General features: G+C 44.6%; 2 long non-coding RNA genes across 2 annotated transcripts; both read right to left on the bottom strand.

The window, feature by feature from the left end:
• Positions 1-3782: 3782 nt before the first annotated feature.
• On the bottom strand, positions 3783-12101 carry LOC144669365 (uncharacterized). Its single transcript, XR_013573663.1, has 3 exons — positions 11989-12101; positions 9372-9505; positions 3783-4068 (listed from the first exon to the last, which is right to left on the bottom strand). It is a non-coding gene; the product is annotated as an uncharacterized LOC144669365 (long non-coding RNA).
• A 1759-nt stretch (positions 12102-13860) lies between these two features.
• Positions 13861-17004, bottom strand: LOC144669376 (uncharacterized). Its single transcript, XR_013573665.1, has 4 exons — positions 16922-17004; positions 14928-15031; positions 14203-14382; positions 13861-13957 (listed from the first exon to the last, which is right to left on the bottom strand). It is a non-coding gene; the product is annotated as an uncharacterized LOC144669376 (long non-coding RNA).
• Between the last annotated feature and the right edge of the window lie 5214 nt (positions 17005-22218).

Raw genomic sequence — 22218 nt, 5'->3', positions numbered from 1 at the left:
TGCTAAAACAACTTTCTCTATTTGTAGTATTTTCCGTTTTATTTCAGACTTCCAGCTTTTTTGTGATCTTAAACTTTAGATATATTTTATGTAACTTGCAAACCTTCACAGTAGTGCTGATACTGAAATATGCACAGCTCTGAGATATCTTTAATTATGACTAAACTGTTACTTTAGAAAGTTGCATGAATGCAAGTAACTATCTCTCTTCGCTCTCTAGAACCTCCTCATTTCAGCCTATATTATGTATTACATTATATTCATTTTTGGCCGTATACTTCCCATTATTTCTAATGCTTGCCGAAAGATATAAATAATTCATTTCCTTACTTCTTCCTCCCCAAAAATATTTTTCCCAATTACTTACATAATTAAAAGAGATTTTCCTCCCCCTTATTTCTCATATTTGACCAGGCAGGATGGCCATGCACCAGCAGAACCTGGAAGGAAGCAGTTCTGTCACTGGGTGCCGAGGTTCTTGGGTATGAATTTTAGTTCCAGGATCCCAATCCCAATGCCAGGCCAAATTCTGGTCAGAAATCTGGAAGTGGCCTTGGTGGGACCCTGTTGGATATTTTAAAGAAGGAAGCCAAGTAAGAGGCCTGGGAGCCCTATCCAATTAAGAACAGCAGGTGGGCTTCATATCCAGGAGTATGCAAGGCTTTGGGTGGCCGGCAGCCCTGCTGGGAAAGGCAGGTGCTGCTAGGGTAGGTGGGGACCAAGAGGGCACCTCAACTTGGAAGCTCCCTCTGAAGCTGAGTAACTGTGTCTAAACATAATGTGACAGCAGCTGGCAGGCCATCATTGCAGAGGGGAGAGTCTCTCCACAGGATGGCCTGGCAGCCACAGTTCTGGCTCTCGCAGGCCAGAGTTCCGAGCTGGGCTGCTTTGCAGGATGTGTCTCTGGCCCCCTGGCCTGTCACCACCATTCCACCTACAGGCTCCAGGTCATATCGGGGGGGCCTGTCCACCATCTGGAAAATCCCCATGGCATAATTGGCACTTTAATTGGCCACCAGCTGCTGGGGGTACATGGTACACAGCACCAGCACGCCTGCCTCCAAATCTGCCTCTGCCTCAGGATGAAAATTCAGCCCTTAGTGTCTGGTCCCACATCAAAGGTTAAACTATAGTTATATTAGGGGTTAAAATACACAAACTAAATGATGCCCCGTTACTTAGTCAAAAGACTTCTGAAGTTCTAAATTGTACTTCACAATTCTGTAAAGAAGTACAGCATTCTTTAACTAATATGAAGATGTTTATATAATATGAACTTTATTATTTTACAAGAATTTGATAAGCTTATTTATGAGAGTAAATAAATAGAACACAGAAAACACTGTAGTGATTCACACATCATACAGAAAATATAGTAACTGTGTTTATAATGACTTACAATTTTAATGTTAGATGCCCTTATAGGTGATTGTTTACCCTTTAAACAGGGTTCATTTTATGGTTACTAGGTAGTTGCTTGCAACTTGCAAGTTTAATATATCTTTTACTCTAAAACAAAATGCAAAGTGGGTGGTTTTGAATGATTTAGAGTTTTAAAAAGAAATGCACACATTGTACCCAGATACTCCCTATGCAGGCAGTGGGGTTGGGGGGCGGGGGGAGAGTTCCCTGAGCCAGGATCGCGCTCTTTCACGTATGTGCACGAAAAAGTGCACAGATCTCCCCGAAGCAAAGTGCTGCCTCAGGGAGATCGGCTCAAATGTGAAAAGTACTTTAAACAATAGAAAACATTTCGCTGCCATGTTCCCTCATGTGACACTGTCACATGAGTTGGGACATGTCCAGAACTTTTATTTTGAAACATTGTGACATTTTAAAATCCCTCATGAAACCTCATCCCACCCGTGGATGAGGTTTCATGTTTTTTCAGAAGCCCGCCTGGGCTCCCGGCCGTTGACAGGTCGGTGGGCACGTAGCTGACTAAAAATGTAAATGACGCGGGGTGATGTCGGGATGCACCCTGCGTCATTTTACGCGTCAGTGAGCGGGCCCCACCCCTGCTCGCCGACCAGAAAAATGCAGCCCCAGGGATCATTTCTGAAAAAGGGTCAGAGTGAATACTTCCCCAACTGTACCATTCACACTTACCTGGAGGGCAAATTAAGCAGCCAGCAGAGCTTCCTTGACCAGGTGAACTATTGTAGGTCCCAGGGGGGCATGGATGTTCTTCTCCAAAGCGGGTTTGTTCTGGACAGTAGTGACCTGACGGGCATTTCAGTGGGAAGGGGTTGGAAGTACCACCCAAACAGAAATATCCAGCCAAGCATATCTGGCAGACTCTATGGCCTGAAATTTTTCAAAGGCATGTGCAGTTAGATAGAAGAATGCAGAAAGAGCTTCTGATGCACAGAAAAGGAAACTTCCATGCTTATTTGCTGTTTAGTTTCTCTTGTTCATAAGTCAATAAAATATTTTCGTTGCTTGCCCACATTTCAGCCCTACCTTTGTAACTTGAGTCTCATAATACAGGTTAATTCTCATTATTCTTCTCAAATTTCCCCCAATGAAATAATATTTTTCACGGTAACATTAATAAATACTGCACACCGTATTTCAAATACAGTAAAATCCCAGGGAATTTGTGCTAAGCAGAGCTTCATGATAGTCAAGGAGGCCCCATTCCCACATGGATGCATCTCTATGTAACCCGATATGCCTACAAACATGGTCTATATCAAAAAGAACAGGTTAACATGCCAAATGAAAACACAGTGAAGCAGCAGATGTGTAAAAGCCTTCATTCAATTTGTTTACACCTTAAAATGGCCTGGCCTTGTAAAAGGCTAGAGCTTTGCCTTGAAAAAGGTTGGGAGTTAGCTCTGGAAAAGCTCTATACTCTTTTTCTGTTCAGACGAGCAGGCAGGACTGTTCAGGGTCATCGGCCTCCTCGGTTAAGAACGTATTGCACCATCTGTGCTTCTGCCGTGCTGCGTACGGCACCATCCACCTCGGTGTAGCTTTCCGTGGTTGTCTCTGCTGGAATTTCCATGCTGGCCTCCCTCAGGCGAACGAAAAGTGCCTCATCATTGGGTTGTTTGTCCTCACCCGGCTCTTCCTCGTCTTGTGCAGTCGTAGCCTGTTTGAACCCAATCTCCAATCACAACGTGTTTAACTTCCTCGTAGGTTTCGTCACACTCGCAGGTTTTTCAGGTTCGTTCACAGGGAGATCTTAATGCCAAACGATGGCTTGCCCAGTGCTCCGTGATTTTGTGCTCTTGTGTGGTCTAACTCTGCTCCGATTTGTCGGCGGCAAGGTGATATGACAAGCTTAAACAAGTTTGGTTAATCTGGAGTTATCCAGTTGGGAATTTCGGTTTATCACAGGCATCATCCTATGGGATTTGCTATTCTGCTGGTGGGAATGGTGACTTCAGCTTGGCGGGAATTTTGCGTCATCTGAGTTTGACTCATCGTGATTTCACTGCACAGTCCCTCCACTGAAGCCAGATTAAATTCATAATCAGATGCCTTCAGTATGCACTCCATTATTGAATGGCCACACAACTTGGTGTGAACCATTGATTTCAGACTTAAGAAGGAATACGATGGTCCAACGCTCTGGTTGCAGGCTCAACTTGGGAGTGAAGACTCATTGAAAGTGCAAAATGCTACAACATGGATTTCTCCAAGGCGTAAGAGAAAGTGACTGACCTGAATTATTAAAAATGATGAAAAAGCAGGAATAATTCAAATTATTTTACCTATTCATAATGTACAAGCAACCAAGTTATTAAAGTAGAATATTAGTGTGATGTGATTCATATTGTCGTGTTTCAAGATTAATGCAATTTAAAGACAGAGTCCTAGCTTCACATTTCACACAAGAACGGTCTCTACCTATTTCTGAGTTGTAGGTTCCAGGTGGACATGGTATAGGCACAGTTGAGTTTCTAGGGCAGTAGGCACCTAAACTACATTCACCACCATTCCCTGTGTGACCCAGGTGCATTGAAGGCCGAGGTGAGTTCACTCCAGATTCACAATAAAAACCAGGATCACAGGGACCTTCAACCTCTGTGAGGCCTGGCCGACTGCAGTAGAAGCCACCTGAGGATGAACGAAGAGAGTTTTTATTGTTGCGTAATAACAAACTACATTGGGAATGGCACAAAGTAATTTTAATTTCCTATCTTAGATGTGCCATTTCCTCGAAGTTTAGGTATTTAGACACTATTCACAATCTGACAGTAAAAAAGGTTGACAATTAATTGTTTCCAGGCTTCCACTGATGTTGCTCTTATATTGAAGCTAGCAGAAACAAACAACTTTGCTCTTTTCCTCTATAAAAATCAGTGTTCTGAGATTGGGAACTCGCTGTGTATGGACCTGGAGTTGAAAAGCTGCACCTGTGATGTAATGTGGCACTGGACCAAAATACTCTAGATTCAGGGTGTGGTAATACCACTTTTCTTCAGGCCACCCTCCTGGAAACTAGGGGCAGAATTTTCCTGTTGGCGTGCGGGGGCGGGCCCCACACGTACGTGCGTAAAATGATGTGCGGTGATGTCGGGTGAGCATCCTGATGTCACCGTGCGCCATTGCGATATTTTGTTGGGCGGACACGCGTTGATCTCCGATGCGCGCCCGCCATTAAGTGACCTGTCACTTAAGGCCCTTGAGGCGCCAATTGACGGCGATTTTTCGGCGCCCGTGCAATCTTCAGGTCGCCCACTAGGCGCAATAGGTATTCGGGTAGGACACATTTGTATAAAATTCATCCACGGGCGGGATAAGAGGGCTCAGTGGGGTCGCGAGTGTGCTCTGTCAAATATTGATGTTTCAAAGTTACTGATACTTGCCTGTGTGATCTGCAATACTTCCAAACGCAGACCAGCTGCTTGGTCTGGACTCACAACCTTCAGGTCAGCACTCTGCAGTGAGGGATCTTTTTTAGGCTTGCATGTTTCAGGAAGCCTTCCCTTAGCCTTGGAATAGGAATTGAACTCTCCACTGGATGCATCTCCTCTGAGGAGGAAGGGAGGGCTAGAAGGGAGAGGAGGCCTGGACTGCAAATTCAGCCTCCAGCGGAGCCACCTTTGGGAGGTCAGACGCAGGCACAAGGGGTGCAGGGCTAAAAGGTAGTCCAAGGTGGAAGGGGCCACAGAAGACGCCACTATCCTGCTGCAAGGGTATACAGGTGACGAAGCAGCTACCTCAATATGTCTGAGTTGCAGTGCCGAAGGAAGCTCTGTCTGTCAAGGGAAACAATCAACTATACCTGTTAGATGATTGGGCCTGAGATCTCCGCTAACTGTGTGGCTGGACACCCCATGCCAGTGGCTCTGAAGTTCACAGTTGCCCTCAACCTCTATGCCTCTGGCTCCTTCCAGGTGCCCCTGGGTGATCTTTGCGGTGTCTCCCAATCAGCTGTCCACACTTGTGTCAAGCAGGTCACAGATGCTCTGTTCAGACGGGCATTGACCTTCGTCCACTACCACTGGGACCAGGCAAGCCAGACACAGTGAGCCAGAGGCTTTGCGGCCATTCCTGGCTTCCCCCGCCTCCAGGGTGTAATAGACTGTACACATGAGGCCATCAAGGTACCAGCAGGTGAGCCTGGTGCCTTCATCAACATGAAGGGCTTCCACTCCATGAACGTGCAGATAGTGTGTGATCACAGGATGCAGATTCTGCAAGCTTGTGCAAGGTAACAAGCAGCTCCCATGACGCCTACATCCTCAGGCACTCGCAGGTTCCAGGGCTCTTCAATGCTCCAGCACGGCTGGATGGATGGCTGCTGGGTGACAAGGGCACCTCAGAAGGTGGCTCATGACGCCTCTCCACCATCCAAGATCAGAAGCTGAGCAGCGCTACAATAGGAGCCACGGCACCACAAGGGCTGTGGTGCAGAGAACCATCGGTCTTCTCAAGATGTGCTTCTGATGCCTGGACCACTCAGGGGACACAATCCAGTACCCCCCAGACCACGTGTCGCTGATAATTGTAGCATGCTGTGCTCTCCACAATCTTGCGCTGGAAAGGGGACGCAGTGGATGGTGAAGACGTCGACACAGTGGCTGTGGCTGCACACGATGACTCCAGCAGTGAGTCCGAGGATAAGCATGTACAGGGAAATGCTGAGGGGGTAGACGCTGAACCGGGCATACTCCAGGGAGGCAGGGACACCCGGGAGGCTTTAATCCAACAAACCTTCAGCTAGCACACCACATATGGACCTCCAGGACAAGCCTGGGCTGTAGGCTCCATACTCGATACCTAAGTGCAAAATCTGCCTGGTTAGGAACATTAACTAAGATCCTTGTTAATAAAACTGAATGTCCTATAAGACACTCATTACATTATTGGAAACCATCTACCTGCAGAAGGAAAGGGGCACCCTCAACCATGGTGACATGTTTGAATTTAATATTGCAACCAAAGGAACTTAATAAAACAAAATGACAAAGATGTTCAAAATCACACCAACTCAAAGACCCCATTGCGGGCCAACACAAAAGCACCAGTGATAAACCCGTGGTGTGCCTAAGGTGCCTTATGTTTACATTTTCAGGTGCTACATCTTGGTACTGCCCCCTCGCTGGAAGAGGCAGCTGAGCCAGCCTGCTGACTCTGCTGTCCTGTTGGCCTTGATGACCTTGACGGTCATCCTCTGGCCCATGGAGCCTGTGATGGCCCCGCCTGGCAGGGAGTGGCCAGTTCCACAACTGGCATCTCCCCAGTCGTCGCAGCCTCAATGGATGCAATGGTCACTGGCAGAGGGGCGGAGGATGCTGCCCTCATCCGGAGGAGCCTGCAGAGATGACAGGCAGCTCCTGCGCCGACGTAATGTCGCTTCGGACCTCCCTGCTCACTGTGGATGGATGGACACCGAGCTGGGAAACTTGGTGCCCAGACCATCTCCGACACTGGCACTGACCAGCTGAGGTCAATGCCAATGTGAGGGCTTGCTGGTCAGAGCGCATCCCCAGGAAGCCCTGATGGGTCTCCTGGAGGAGCCTCTCCACGAGAGTCACCACTCTCTCCATGGAGGATGCATGGCGCTCGGATATGTGGCTCATTGCATCGGCGATAGTCCGCGTAGACTCCTCCACCATGGGCACCAAGCCAAGCATAGCCTCATGTATCTCCCCCAGATGCTCCCGCACACCCGGCCATATTTCCTGCAGCTGCTGCATTGTGGACGACTCCAGAGGCACATCATCAGGCACCGACTGAGCCTGGTCCCCTGCAGTCCTCCGACTGCTGGCACCATGGCACTTTCTGTCTCTGCCAGCTTCTCCAGTGACTGTGAAATGCCCTCACTGCTGTGCCCCGGGACACTGGCCGATGTTTTAATTCCCGAGGTGCTAGTATCTGCGCTGGCGCCTGCCTGGCAGAGATGGTGTGACGCTGGTGAGACCGAGACTTCAGCCCTCAGGTGTGAGAGGGGCCTTCTGCTGCTTCTCCTCCTGGCCCTGCTCTGCTGATGCTGAAAGGAAGAACAAGGACATTGGATCAGTTAATATGGAGACAATGTCAATGTGCATCCCTGACCCCCGGATCATTATGCGTTCATCCATCCATGTGCAACGGTCAAGCCATGTTGCAAATTTCAATCACTGAACATTCAGCACTGCTATGGCTGTTGGGAGAACAATGCTGGCCTCACTGCTGGGCGCACAGACCTGCCTGTGGCACCCTAGCCTCACCAACGACCTGGGCGCATGGTGCCTCTCCAAATCTAGGGCCTCCTGCTCGAACAAGCTGAGAATCGCTAACTGTTACGGCCCACCGCCAGTCCTCACCCGCTTGGCGGCATTATGTGCATTCTTCTTCTGAAAAGGAGAGAAGAGCATTGATTAGTGCTAATTGTACCTGGACTCTCTTCGCAGCCGGCCCACCCCAACCAGAGTGGGACATTGCAGGGCTCCAGTGCCTCCTCACCCCGCTGCTGCCGAACACTCACACAAAGATGCTAGGCCTGTTCCCACACCCCCACCCCCTTGGCCAAATGCCGTCTACATCACATTAGGCACCACACGGTCTAACCTTCCATAGCAAGGAGGTACAAGCACGTGGAGCGCAGAGGGCAGCAGATCGATAGTGCCACTCCACCTTGAAGCTCCCCTCCCAGCATGTCATCACCCTGACTTTGGCATGTCCTGGAGTTCCAGCCCTGCGCCTGGGTGCAGCTCCTCCAGGTTGCCCCCAAAACAGTAATGTGGGTCTCAATGTACCACATGCTGCGGGGGCGGAACCCATCTCATCACCACCCTCTCAGGGTGACCTAGGCTTGGGCAATATCTGCTGGTTCACCCAGTGAAGGACACAGGCCGGCAATGATTCAATGCAGTCACTACACAGTCTTGGAGGGGGCTGGAGGGCAACAAGGGGGCAAGCCTACCTACTGGGTTAAGTGACCAATGCCAACATGGTAATCACTCTTCCTGAGCGCAACAGATCATTGAAATGCTTGCGACACAGGATCCATGTGCATCACACCACATTGTGGGAGCTCATCATCTCCAACACCTCCTCCCAGGCATGTTTGGTCATGTGGGGGAGGGGCCTCCTCCTCCTGCCCCTGGGGTACGAGGACCTCCCGCTGTACTGCCACCTCCTTGAGGAGGGCAGCAAGGCAATTGTCAGAAAAACGAGAGGCATAGTGCCCACTCCCCCCCACCCCCTGCCTTACCCTCCTGCCCGGCCTGCTCACCAGCAGCGCTCTGGGGAGCCCTTCCACTGGCCGTGATTCACAGCCTTTGAAGGGCTGCAGCAGCTTTTTAAAACAGGCCGCCGGGTCGCCATTGGGCCGGGCGTTCATTGCAGTCCCACCGCCGCCCGCCCACTCCCGCTGTCCTCAGGAACCAAGATTCACGCTGGGCGGGTCTTAATTGGTCCGCCCGCGTAAAATGGCGGCGCGGACCCGATCGCGGGCGGCGATCAGGTCCCCGCCCGCCCGCACCCCCCCCACCCCCCGCTAGCCTGAAAATTCTGTCCCATATAATCTATGGTATTCACCGTGTAAATTTAACTCTTTCCCGTTCAAGAAATGATTAAAATCTGTAAGTTAAGAAGAATAATCCGCAGTGTTGGCCCACATGTCTACAAGATCTTCATGCTGACATAGTTTGAAACTTCATGAAATGCTTTTTAACTTGGTCTCTGAAAATTCAACAATCTAACAAACAGTTCTGAAATAGAACAAACAATTACAGAAATAAAGTGAATAAATGCACACAAAAATCCTCCTTTATAAATATATCGTGCATTTTTGAGTTTGTGAAAGTCTAAAAGCTGTACTAAATACAAGTGAGAAAGATTACAATTGATTATTATTTGGTCTCCAAAATATTAAGAAAATGGAAGGGAAATCAGTACAGTCAAGAACCACTTTGTATTTCTCTCACCAAAGCATGGAGTGCAGTCAGACCTTTTCCCTAGTCCCCAGAATGCTCCAAATGTCCCAACAGGACAAGGCTTTGGGAAGGTACCAGTACCTTCTGGACAGTATGAACCTTGAGGGCATGGCTCAGCTCGCACTCTGTAGAAAAGGAGATGTGAATAAAGGTGATTGGAAATGTTGACTGTGTGATGAAAGCATAATAATTTTCATAATATTTTTCTGGTTTATTGTAAAGTAATTTTATGGGGGTAAGTACAGTTGGGTCTGAGTGTGATTTAATTACATTTGGAGTCAAGTGCACTGCAAGTTTGAAATCATCAAAAGAAGCTAGGTGCTTGACATGCTAATGGGTAAACATGAATGCTGGTTAAGCATTTAGGGTATGAAGGGAATTTGCATTTTTAGATAAATGAAGGAATATTTGGATTTCAAAGGGATCTTTGTCTGTTTACAACTAGCCCGATAAGCAAGGCTAAAGAATGTGTTTATTTTTCCCAAAGGATACTGACAATACAATATTGGCAACATGAAAGTTTAAGACTTATGGGACAATAGAATTTACATATTAAAAAGAGAAAAACATATATAAAGGAGAATGAAAGGCTATGTGTCAGAGGCCATGTAAGACCCAAACAGGAGTGTGTGAAATAACCTTAATGAAGCATCCAGCATTTGTACATAAGTCCAACGAAACTAAGTTGGGGAAAAGCCATTTGGAATTCCACTGTCCAGAGTATTGTGTTACCTTACTGCGTTTGTATTAAATATAAGATCTATTTTGGACCATTGCCTTAAAGGAAGTGTAACTGGGGGTCAGATTAATCCTGAATTTTAGGTGTTATTTTTGTAGTAATTTGTAGTCTTACGTAGGTGCTTGAAATCTTTTATGTTTTGTTAATAAATATTTTAGTTTAATTTTTAAAATCTCCAAAGGTCTTGGTGGACTTATTACTTCTGAATTCAGTGCACACATCTTGCAATAAATACAAATGGCAAAACTGTTGTGATAGCGCAACCAAATTTCCCTTGTGGATTTGGCCTGCCTGGCACACATCATCTTCACGTCATAGCAACTGTTAACCTTAAAGAAATAGATGCTGAAATTGGTCTTTAGTGATGAGAGTGTGAATCAGTCGCTCATTTTACACTCCATGCAAATGAAAATTGGGCACTGTATAAAACTGCTGCTGATGCGCCATTGTCTGCTTCACACCATTGCTGAAGACCAGTTTTACTCCCACAAACTTCAATCTTCAGTAAGCATTAGAACTTAATTGACCTACAGAATTTTTAGCTTCAAAATACTAGCTAGCCAAAATGATAGCTTTTATACTTCCTTATAAGGCACTGAAAATTTAAAGAAAGGCAATGATAGACTGTAAAGTAAGATGATGGGCAGGATTTTCGGAGGGTGATGGGGTGGGAACTGAGGCAGGTGGGTGCATAAGTTTGGAAAGTTTGGCTCAGGTGCAGAACAGCTGCTGGCCAAATGAGATAATTAAGGGGTCAATTAAGGCTCCTCTCCTGTGCCTATTGGAATTTTCTTGTTGGCGGGCGGGCCCCACATAGCAGCCATGAAACAGGCAGCTAAACAAGGTGGCCTCCTGACGGGGGCAGGGGAGTGCTGTGCCTTTTTCTAAATTTAAGTATTTCTACCTTCACTTCAGAGAGTGCCTGCGTTGTGAGGCGCCGTCTCTCTCTCTCTCCCTTCCACCTTGGCTGCTGGGGGTACCCTCCTATTGGCCGTCCAGTATTGGAGCCCACCTGTCGTTTGCAATTGGATGGCGAGCATGCCCTCTGACCACTAATTGGGCAATCCAGCCAAAATCAATGCCAGGTTACTGTTCCTGACACAGTGTGGGTTCGGGATCAATAGTTGACCCCGATGTCACCCGATCCACAACCAGAAATCTGCCAGGTATGTCTAAAAAAGCTATTAAAACCATCTTTTGGATTTCACATTCTATTTAAATTCACATGGGGGCACTCCATCCAGGTTTGGGAACCAGTTAACAACACTCAGTACTTTTGAAAAAAATTTCACAGGCATTTGTAAATTTTAGCTTTTTTTTTGTGTGATGCTTTTTACTCAACTATTAACAGATCTTTATGTAAATTTTGAAGAATAAATGCACCTACATTTCTGTCAAAAACATCTGCTGGTTAATTTTTGTCTCTCAGTTGCTGTGTGTTTGAACTCCTGGTAAATGTGATAATGTATTCTGATGTCTATTTATTTTTGCATAACACAGCAAGTTATGTTCCCATTTCTTATTTCTCACACATGCTTCTTTCGGATTTTCATATCTTCTTAATGGTCCTTTTATTTTCTGGAATCTTTTACTCTTCATTTATAGTTATTTTTCTTCCTTCGTTTAAGTTCTGGGCAGGAATTTTACAGTCCCATCACAGCGGGGACAGAACCGTAAAATGCAGCGAGCCATTCTAGACTCCATTGACTTTGGCGGGAAGGTAAAATCCTGCTGCCGTAAAATTCCTCCCCAGATTTCACTTTGTGACTCCCCAGATGAAACTTGCAGCATCATGATTTGAAAAGAGTACCTGTAAACAATCTTTGGATGAGGTAAAATAATCCCGGTAACCATTTTTTTATATCTTACCTACTTGTGCACAGGTGCCCTACAGGGCAGACATTACATTCTTCAGCCCCTGTATAGTTCACAAACATCCCATTCTCACATGATATGGGGGCAGCAGAACCCAATGGACAATAATGACCAACAGGACAAATGTCACCTGAATTCACAAAAACGAAGAACAACTGCTCAATGGTGAAAAAATTATGTAGCATTAATTATTGCGCTGTCTTTTTAGCATGACTGAAAGATTGCCCTTTTTATTCTACCTTACTGTGCATTCTGTACCCATTCTGACTTGCATATAACTCATTGAGCTACATTTCTGCAGGCTTTCTGAACATCTGCATTTTATATTTCAGGTTTTCATTCCATATTCATTCCTTAGGACAAATTGGAGCAAAGGCAATTAGAAAAACAGGAGGAAGAGTGCAAATCATTGAGCTGTTCTTGTTATATGGGCTGTAACTAATTGGAAAAGGAGCAGATAATTTTTTACTCCTTGTGCCTGTTCCGCCATTCAATTCGATTATGGCGGGTCTCTATCTCAACTCCATTTTCTTGCCCGATACCCTGACCTAACGAAAATCAATCAATCTCAGTCTTGAAAGTTCCAATGGCCCCAGCACCCAAGGCGTTTTGGAAAGAGAGTTGCAGATTTTTACTGTCCATTGTGTGAAAATGCGCTTTCTGATTTAACTCCTGAATGGTCCAACTCTAACTTTAAGATTGTGTCCCCATATTCTTGGTTCCCCACCAGAGGAAATAGTTGATTCATATCTATCATATCACATCCTTTTCACATTTTAAAAATTAAATGTTGCTACAGCATTTCCAATATGAAGAAAAACATGTCAAATCACAGCCCCTCGGTCTAATTCACAGAGTTTGAAAGCCGTCTGAAAGAATATGTTAAGAATACTACAGGTGAAAATGAAAAGATCAGCTTCCGCTACAATCATTTTAATACATTCTGATTCCATGTGAAACGATTATATGTACTTTTCAATTGAAAAAAGAAGTTGAGAGGAAGGTTTTCAGGTCAGTATTCACCTTGACAGAATGTACTGAAAGAAGCTGTAGTAACATTTATATAGTTTTCTGAAATGTCAAATTTCCAAAAGTGCTTCACAGAGGAAAAACGGACTTTGATCAGTGTAGGAAGAGTTTGGGGAAATGACCAAAATGATGGTCAAAAAGATTGGCTTTTAAAAGCAGGAGAGAAATACCAGGAGAGAGGGGGTTAGGGAAGGAATTCTAGAGAACAGGAATGAGATGGCCGAATGTTCTCCCACCAGTGAAGAAATAAAAGGTCGGTACCTGGAGAGATTGGCGAATATGGCTAAGAATTTTGAATTCAATGTATCGTGGGAACTCAATGCCACTGGAAGTTGACAAGCACATTAGGAGATTGGCTGAAGAGCACTGAGTTCTGGACAGGATTAAGGTGGTGGCCTCTTGGATGCTAACTGAGGTCAGTGAGGATGGGGGTCAATTCAGGAAAAGATGAGCGGTTGAGATTTCAGAACAGGAGAAATTTTTTTGGAGCAAGTGAATCTGGAGGTGGCAAAGGTTGAGTGGAAGTATAGGCAAGGTAGGTTAGGGATAGGAAACTAGGAACAGGAACTTGCTCTGCCACTAAATGAGGTCATGGCTGTTTGGTATCTCAATTCTATTTACCCACCTTACCTCCATATTTGATGCTTTGACATTTATTCTAGTGATAAAATTAGTATAGCATAACGCTGATCAAGAACTATTATATTGGTATTTATTATATTGGTAGCCATTTCACTATTTGTGAGACTAGCTCAAGAGACACCAACGTTTACTCATTGTTTATACAACTTAAGTCAATAAAATGGATGATAATTAAGTGTGGTACCTGTAAGGCCATCAAGAGGAGTTGCAGTCTTTGCTCCCTTCAAACAGTAAAATCCTGCCTCACAAAAATCTTCGACACTGTCCTTGCCTGGTTCCTTACAGTAGGAACCTACAGAAACAGTCAGATAGGCTCATCACATGACATCCCTGATACAGGATCTCAGGCTATTTGGTACATTGAGAAACAGGAATCACTGTTCTTATAGAAACATTGATATGATTCAACTTGACCCAGTGGAGAATAAGTTCAAATGAATTTAAAAATAAACAATCTGGTCTTAAAATATCAGTTCCAAAGTTACCAGAAGCACTAAAACACTAGTCATAAATAAATACTGCTCAATCCACACTAACCTGAAGGACATGGTGTGCAGTCTTCCTCACTTGTTCCCCCTGATGTGGATTGGAATGTTCCAGATGGACATGGGACAGGGAGGGCTGTACCACTGGGGCAGAAGTGGCCAGAGGTACAAATGTCACCAAAGGCAGATGCAATGGGAGTGGGAGTCTTAGATCCCTCAAGACAGTAAAATCCTAAAGAGGAGGAAGTAATGATTTGAAAGTGATAACGAAAAATGTAATTATATAGATAATAGGCTCAGCATTTGGGTTCTCCATTGAAATGTGGTATGGGTTAACTTTTAAAAAAATACATGAGTGAGAGAGATGGAGGCATTTTATGAGAGCACTGCTGCTTATGGGGTGAGTGCATTGGCTGCTGGGGAACATTTTCCTTTCTTGCTTAGGTTTGCACTTGGCTTTAAGAGGGAGAAATAGTTTTTTTTTGCAATCTGGCTCAGTCACGTCCAAAATGAACAGGAGTCAGTGGAAACATAGAATAACCACTTCTGGCAGGTGACAGGAATGCAAAATGCCGAGGTTCTTTATGGTATTAATCCAACCAAAACTCACATTACTCCTGAGCTATTTGTTTGGTTGAAATCTAATAGAACGATTAGAAATGGTAGGCGGAAAGATTTTATTTTTAGCTAGTTTACCAGTCATGTATAGGCAGTCCTGAGAATTCCAACAGGTATCATGAAGGCTCATGGTGATACTTAATACATTCAATTTATTACCTGCCCAACATGGTCCTGAGACAGCGGTAAGTCCCATCTCCGCACAGAAGTGCCCAGGAGTACAAGTCTGACAGTGGCGAGCTTCAGACAGTCCTTGCTTCTCACTGTCAAAGTCACAAATCAAATGGCATATTCTAAAAGGTTGACAGGAACTCCAGCGTAATGGTATTATTCCAAACATTTGCAAAGGAAATAAATATGAGGGAATATGAATTTTAGAGGTACAGGTCAAAGGCTTGGATTTTAATAGGGGTGGGTTATGCGGGTGAGATTTCTGATGGAAACCAGGAAGTTTTGGTTTCCCTGCATGTTGTGGAATTTTAACTCCACAGCTTGTGCTTTTTGGTCTTGACAGGCTCCCCTCCCAAAAATCAGCCTAATTGATAAACTTGGCTTCAAGTTGGGCGGGGAGGACTCCAGAGCAGGTCGCAAAAGCTGGTAGGTTCAATACCCAATTCTGAAAGGGAGGGGTGTGTCTTTGAATGGCGGAGGGAAGGGGTTGAGAGGGGGGAAACACTTTTGCTGCTCCTGGTCCACAAGCAGTGCTGTAAAGGCACTTAACACAGGTGCAAAGCAGGTTATATCAGAGTCTGCCTGTCACATCAAAATATTTAAATTGCTTCCAGATAGTGGGTTGATCTGCTCAGCCTTAGCCCACCTTCTCTAAACTGGGGAGTGAGCAGGTTGGAGGCAGGTTTCAGATTTTAAAAACTTTTACATCTGACTGAAACTCACCCCATTTTGAGGCATTAATATTCACCTCAAAACATCAATCCTCTTTTTTTGGGGGGACTGTGGGAATGAAAAATCAGACTTTGCCTCTGGACAGTTCACAAAACCAACGTCGAGGACATCAATTATGATGAGCTTTGGATGAATATTATGAGTAAAATGTTAAAATGCTGAAATTTTAAAAACATTGATACAAAACCAACTGCCTACAAACAACAGCTAGAACATCACCAAGTGGAAGACGCCTAGCTGGGTAGAATGGTTTACCAATTTTACTATTTGCATCAATGCTTGATGATTTTTCTTTTAACTGACAGAAGAAAAGCCCCGATTGACCAATAGCTAGACGTATTTCTGACAGCCTCTTAAAAGTTATACACCCATGTTTATCCTTCTAAAGTTGGGGCTAAACTGAAGGGGCATGAAAAGATTCTAGCTATTGTGATTCTGGGGCAGGATCTTCCGGTCGGCAAGTGGGGGTGGGGCTGGCTCATGATGCGTGAAATGATGTGGTGGGGTGACATTGGGCGGAACTCCCAACGTCACCCTGCCTCATTTTAATTTTCAGGTCGGCGGGGGCGCAGCCGAGTCAGCTGCGTGTCCGCCGACCTATCAACGGCCTATTGAGGCCATTGAAAAACTAATTAAGATCATTAATGGACTTGCCCGTCCAGGTCAGGAGCCCTGGTGGGCTTCGGAAAAAGCACGAAACCTCATCCACGGGCGGGATGAGGTTTCACGAGGGTATTTAAATTTTTAAGAAAGGTTTCAATTAAACTTGTGGACATGTCCCAACTCTTGTGACAGTGTCACATGAGGGAGCACGGCAGGGAAATTTTTAAAACATGTTTTAAATCGGAGCTGATTTCCCTGAGGCAGCACTTAGCCTCAGGGAGATTTGCGCGCTCTTTTGTGCGCATGCGCGTAAGAGTGCACTCCCGGCTGAGGGAATTCCCACCAGCCCGCACAGGGAGTGCATAGCTCTTCCTGGCGGACGTCACGGTGGGCAGGCCTTAATTGGCCCACCCACTTAAAATGGCGGCATGCCCCCAATTGGGGGCGCCGATCGGAGGCGCACCCACTCCTGCACTTCCCCCTCGACGGGGGGAAATTTTTTTCCCTGGAGCACTCAGTTGGGGAATCGGCCCTCAGTGTGAGATTTGAATCGAATACATGAGGAACGTTATTGGGCATTCTGATTTTGTGCTGATTATAAAACTACACTTTTTACACTTAAATAATGACCATCTGATCAAAAATACCTGAAGGTTCCTTTTGGACAAGGCTGCCCGGTGACACTGCCACTGGTACAGAAGAATCCTGGCAAGCATTTATCTCCTGTAATGCCATCAGTTGGGGTTGGTAGAGTGGCACCCAGGAGGCACATATACCCAGCATGGCATGGCCCGGTTGGCTTTGTGTTCCCTTAAATAAAAACAAAGGAAACTGGCAAACAAAAACCTTCCTTTCCTGTTTTATTCTTTTAGGTACATACATACTAAACATCTGCCATATTGAGGGTGATGTGCAATATAGCACTCATGACACAGAGCTCCATGTGAAGCTACAAGTTAAAATTTACCCTGAAAGTTTCTTAGCAAAGCAAGATCCGAAGCAGAATGAAGTGGAGTTGTAGGATGTCATAGGTTTTTGTTTCATGTGGAAAATTTGAGGTGGCAAAGACCACTCAGCATGGGTGGAGCTAAGGTCAAGGGATTGGAAGTGCCTAATAAAGTCAGATTTGGTCAACTTGGCCTCCACATTTCACCAGTTGGCAGGCAATTGCTGAGTTTAAACCATTAAACATTTGTCTGCTGTTGGGTAACAGCCAATTTGTTTTAGTATGTGGGGTAATGTAAATCAAAGACAAGGGGAGAACTTTCTCAATACCGCAGAAAATTTGTCCAGTCAGTGGGTGAAATATTAAATGATACAAATGGAAGTTCAGAGCCCTATTTACCAGGTCAAATGCTTCTTGCAAATGCAAGTCAGTCCCTTCAAATACTGAACTAGTTGTTGCTATTTCTTCTCATTGTACATCTCACATTAGCTTTTATCACAGAGAACATCAACACCAGGAATTACATGTAAGCCTGCTATCCTGTCCAGTTTAATCCGGGTACTATGCTTAAGGTTTCAGACCATAAGCCAGATTGTTAGTGCACTGTACAAATGTTGCTACTATTCAACTAACTTGGCCTGAAGGTGCTTGATGTTCAATCCAGGATGTAAAAATAAATAAAAAACAAATTGCATTCAAGCAGCAAAATCTGACAATATTCAACTTTAACTATAAGTCTGGGAATGTATAGTAAATTGGAAATGGGTCAATTTAAATTGCTTTGACTTCTTATTTCAATTCAGCTTTCGTCCCTCATGGATTTTATACCTCTTGTTTCCAGAAATGGGACATACTGCTCTTCACGATGTTTCACTCGCTTGATACATGCAATGTTGCTTGGAGTCAGTAAGAAAATAATAAGTATAAGGGGTACAGCCACACACTACCACGGATCAAACCGTTGTCCTGTGAGGTGGAAGGCTGCCATATATTGTAAGAAGAATTTTTAAAAAGTCTAGATAAATACTTGGTGACTCCCCCCAACTCATCTCCTCAAGGCTTGGACTTTATATTGTTCACCGTTCCACAACCAACTAACCACTCTCTGTGTCTGAGTCCAGACTGTATGTGTTGGCAAGCAATTGTTACAAGATTTGCCAAGCAGGCACATGCCCTGTTTGGTACACTATTAAAATGCCATTGGGATCCTGCATGACCTGATAAACATATGTCAATGAAGCTCCTGGCTGAGTGAAGCAGATTTCTCAGCTGCTGGCAAAAATAGCAGCATTAAAACTGCTGTAGGGTGGCAATGGAGCAGAAAATAGAATTGTGCAATTTTAGCGGCGTTCTGCCACGTATTCACCAAGTGGAGGGAGTTAAAATCCCACCCAAAGTATCAGGTCATTAGTGCAATGCAACAGGAATGCATGATCACCCAATGAATTTTGCCATATATTTGTTGACAAGTGCAAAGTGATTGGAGGATACCTGAACCCTGACAGTACATTCCAGGATCACAAGGCAGGCAGTCTGATGCTCTGTGTAACCCAGTTTGGTTTCCATAGGTACCCTCAGGACAGAAGTGCTGGCTTGCAGATTCAGCTGGACAGTAAGATCCCAAGAGGCAAATGGCAGGTTTGAGTGTTCCTTGGAAAAACGGACACAGAAAAGAATACAGGTAATCCAAAATATTATCAACTACAAAGAAGGAGTTTAAAAAAAATGGAATGACATTTCTGAGAGTAGCCATTGATTTTTGTTTTTTATTCATTCAAGGGATGTGGGCTTTGCTGGCTAGGCCAGCATTTATTGCCCATCCCTAATTGCCCTTGAGATGGTGGTGGTGTGCTGCCTTCTTGAACCGTTGCATTCCCTGTGGTGTAGATACACCCACAGTGCTGTTAGGGAGGGAAGATTAGTCTCATTCCTCACATCAGCCCTATGACAAATACACTATTAGCATTGTTTTATTCAATTTTTACCTAGAGTTTGGCAGTACGATCCTGGAGGACAAACCTCACATGTTTTCTTTGCCCATTTGGGCTGGTAATGACCTGGTGCACAGCTGGATTGATTGGCACTCCCCTGTGAATATTGAAAGCAACATTATTCGAGGGAATTGAGGTTGTAATATTTTAGCCTAATCAGGACTTGTCTTTATGAACAGATCTACAGTGCGGTAGCTTTAATGTTCCTCACAGCTATTAAATACATACTTAAGTTTATTTTTCTAATCTTCCTTACCCACATTGTCGAGAAGCATTGAAAATACTTATGAAAAGAAAACTCAAAATCAATTCCCTTCCCTGTATGAGAGCAGATTTAATAAAATTGAAAAGCAAAGAATCCCATTATAGCATCTATTGGGGAAGATTACCCTCCTGGAGCACCAGTCACTAAAGAAAATTTAAGTGTAGGTAGGCATCAATCCACAGGCACCTGACAGTGCCACACTTTCCCTAGTGCATGATGGCTGCTGAAGTAAAGCTGCTGCATGACGTGGTTGTGAGGAGGCCCTCCCTGTCTCTCCACAGCACTATCCCTGTAGATGGGCATGGCAGCATCCTTGAAAGAATTAAGGCATGTTTCAGGTGCGGCTGACTGGCAGTGTCACTGGCTGTGTCCCACTGGCTGCAATTCTCCTAGTAGCAGTTGATACCACTCTGCATCTGGCTCTCTGAAGACCCTGGCCTACAATTCCTCAATAACCTTTGCCTGGTTACATCTACAAATATGATTGGGGCCACCTTGGTGGGTATTTCAGTTTAGGTTGTACTGTGCTTTTTTTCACGTACTCTCAAGACTTAGGAATGGCAAAACATACACAAATGGCTGAATTTTTGCAGGGGACAAATTTTGTCGGGTGTAATTTTAAAATGGTGTACGGGACCTGATTCTGGGATTTCTGCCCCCATTCTCATCGCTGACGATTTTTAGTGGTGTGAGATGAGGGGCAGATCGAGAGTCTGCACGCTGATGTCCCAATATTGCTGGCTCCATTGCAGATGTGGGCATTTCAGAACTTCAGCAATTTTCAAGCAGGGGGGCATATTTTGGAAGGTGGTGCATTACATACCAGCTCAGGTGCTGTGAACCATAGGGAAACCCTAGTTTGGATTTGGGAACCATATGAAAGGTAAGTCCAAAAGATGTGGCCAACTTCACATGTCATAAGGAAATGTTGTATCATAAGTTATATGTTTTTAATACAGTGAGTGATCATAGGGTTTTGTTTTGAAAAGATAAGTGAGCATTAAATAATATGTTTGTCAGGTTATCACTTCTCATATCTGGCAAGCTGTCAAGACAATGAGTGGCATTATGAAAACGGATGTCTTCAGATGCATTAGAGTACGTTATCCACTGAATAATGTGCAATTCTGCAATGCACAATAGTGAAATTCAGGTTTAATTGTGTGAAATATCCCTTTTGCTGAGTGGGTTGCAGGGGGTTATGGGGGCGGAGGGTGTGACAGGGGAGTTACGGGAGCAGGGGATGAGGGTTAGGGGCTTCACATACATCTTTAGGACTGGTCTGATGTTTCAGGAAGCAAGAGGCAGGCCTTTTAACATGGCTAACTTGGCATTGGTCTGCCTCCACTTCCACCTTGGGGCTGCTGCAGGAGGCGGCCGGCTCGACACCAGCCCATCCCAAACTCCCCGCCATGAAAATAGAGTTGTCTGGTACTGTTGGGCGGAAGGCGGGATTGCAATGTTGGAAGATCTCCCGACTCCATGACGAAGATCCGGCCCCCAAAGTCTAATAAAAAACCACTTAACACCAACGCTTGTGGAGCCTTCAAATGAACTTCCATCTACTTCCATTTAGCTAGAAGGCCTGGGAGTTCATTTCACACAGCATAATTATTAATGACTATTCAGTTTGCACAAAGTCTGGGACAATGAGCACACAACACTGGGTGACTAATTTACTTATGTTAATGAAATTTCCAGGTTTCCTGTCTCCACTGTTTATATGCTGAACTAGGTTTCAGAAATAGTGAGTGGAGATTTGGCACTACATACCTCTATGCCTCAATTGGGTTCAACCAATATGTGCACATAAGTTGGGAAATTATGGTCAGAAAATATCTCTCCATGTGTGCCAAATTCATTCCTTTTAATTGGACTTGAGATTTGATAAATTTTTAATGAGATTCAGTGTAATTCTATCTTTATGGTCCATTTCAAAATAGTGGAGAAATAAGGGCCCTTCACTCCAGTAACACAATGGCTTGGAATTTCCTGACATGGCATATCCAGCAATTTACACCAGTTTCTACTCCGACATTTGCCAAAATTTCTAGCCTATCCACAACCAAACATATGCCAGAGTTTAAAAGCCAGCTTAAACAGTAACCTTCTTTCATAGTCATCATCAAAGACTGTTACTAAGAACCACTGGTAAGAATTAATGATTGTGCTGTTATAAAGCAATTGATACATTGCATTATTTTCTTATTGCACCATTTTATCTTATTTTGTCTTGATGGTTGTACATTTTTCTTCTATAAATAAAGCTGACCAATAGTTTTAGCCCATAAACATTGGTCTGACATCACATTATCTTCACCTTTGGAAGTAATTGGAAAATCTGGTCCGGAGGATCCCTACATTAAATGGTTTATGCTAAGTAGTTGCTGCCTATTAAAGCCAGGTACACAAATCCAAAGGTGTCTATCGAGCCTCTGGTTCTGTCCTATTTATGGAAGCTATAGTCTAGCTGTGACCAGTGGAAAAAGTGTAGGGTAAAAAGCCAAAACCACATCAGCAACATGTAATTTATACACTACAATGGTATTCCACCAAGTTATTTTACAGTACTTCACAACAAGTTAAAAAAATTAGGAAACAATATAATACTGACCTCAGGACAGAAATGACCTGGAGAACATATGTAATCTAAAGGTTCAGATGTAGTCTGTCCTCCAGGACAATAATATCCTGCAGAACATAAACCTGATGGAGCTGAGAGGCCATAGGCCTCACAATAAT

This window comes from Cetorhinus maximus, chromosome 2 (genome assembly GCF_964194155.1).
Source record: "Cetorhinus maximus chromosome 2, sCetMax3.hap1.1, whole genome shotgun sequence".
NCBI lineage: Eukaryota > Metazoa > Chordata > Chondrichthyes > Lamniformes > Cetorhinidae > Cetorhinus > Cetorhinus maximus.
The sequence above is the reverse complement of the archived record's forward strand: the minus strand, read 5'-3'. Positions and strand labels throughout refer to the sequence as shown.